The sequence below is a fragment of the Herpailurus yagouaroundi genome, unplaced genomic scaffold, assembly GCF_014898765.1.
Source record: "Herpailurus yagouaroundi ecotype Mexico unplaced genomic scaffold, PumYag 253, whole genome shotgun sequence".
In the NCBI taxonomy this organism is placed as follows: Eukaryota; Metazoa; Chordata; class Mammalia; order Carnivora; family Felidae; genus Herpailurus; species Herpailurus yagouaroundi.
In genome coordinates this window covers 3738335-3739413 of record NW_024412470.1, presented here as the reverse complement: position 1 = coordinate 3739413, position 1079 = coordinate 3738335, and positions in this window count along the sequence as shown.

Genomic DNA, 1079 nt, shown 5'->3' with positions numbered 1-1079 from the left:
AAAATTACCCAGGTCAGAGGGATTGCCTGATTCCAGGTTCCCAAACAACTGCTTTATCTTCTCTGAGCTAAGAACTAAGTGGCGGGCTTGCCAAAAAAAAAGTGTACAAGATGTTTTTGAGAGTTATTTTAAAGAAATTAGATGGTTGTGACAACCACGGAGCTGGCTCATGACCACTCACACGATGGCCTAAATCCATAAGCCAGGTATACATTTGACGAAATTTCAACGATCATCTGTTGGGAAGGGAAGGGCAAAACTATATTCACACCCCACACCTAACGTCCACTGCTGAGCACATCCGTTTGAATTCTGGCATGAGAGCCTATTGGCGTTTGTTTAAGCTCGCTGATCTTTAAGAAGATGGAAAGAGATGTAGAAAAACCTTTCTTGCCAGCAAAGGGCTGCAAATTTTGCATTCTGTGTTCAGTGCCTTTGGGTGATAATCAAGTACCATTTTAAACCATTGTCACCAGTTTCAAAGAACAACCCTATGCTGCAAAGGGGAGGCATTTCTGTAGTGGTATGCAATTCTTTCATTGTATTTCCTAAATTTATTTAGGAGACTTGGTATTTCTTTCAGAGTAAAAACACCTCATCTGCTAACACTTTGAACATATGAACTACCGGACTAGTCTGAGATGAAGTAGAATGAATTCCTTCCCCAGATGAACAAAATGAGAGGAGACTCCTGCTTGCCCCGGGTGGCCACGCGTGGTCTGTGGCTTGCGGTGTGTAGGAGGGAACATTGACGTATTGGACACATGCAGTGGAAAAAAAGAACCAACAGGGGTAAAATTGTTTGTGGTATAGAAAGGCACATTTTGTTTATTAATAGAAAAGACTAGAATATGCAGCAATTTTCTTGCAAAAGTAACAGAAATTTATAGAAGCCTGAAGAGGAGAACAGAACAATTTGTTGTCCCTGAATTTTCTTCATTACCAATAAATGCAGACCATAATGACATGTTTACTATTTTTTTCCACTGCAAAAGTCATACTTACAAAACAATATTTGGAAATATAGAAAGTTAGTGAAAATATATCCATATTTTTGGCATTGAAAGGCAACCAGGTTT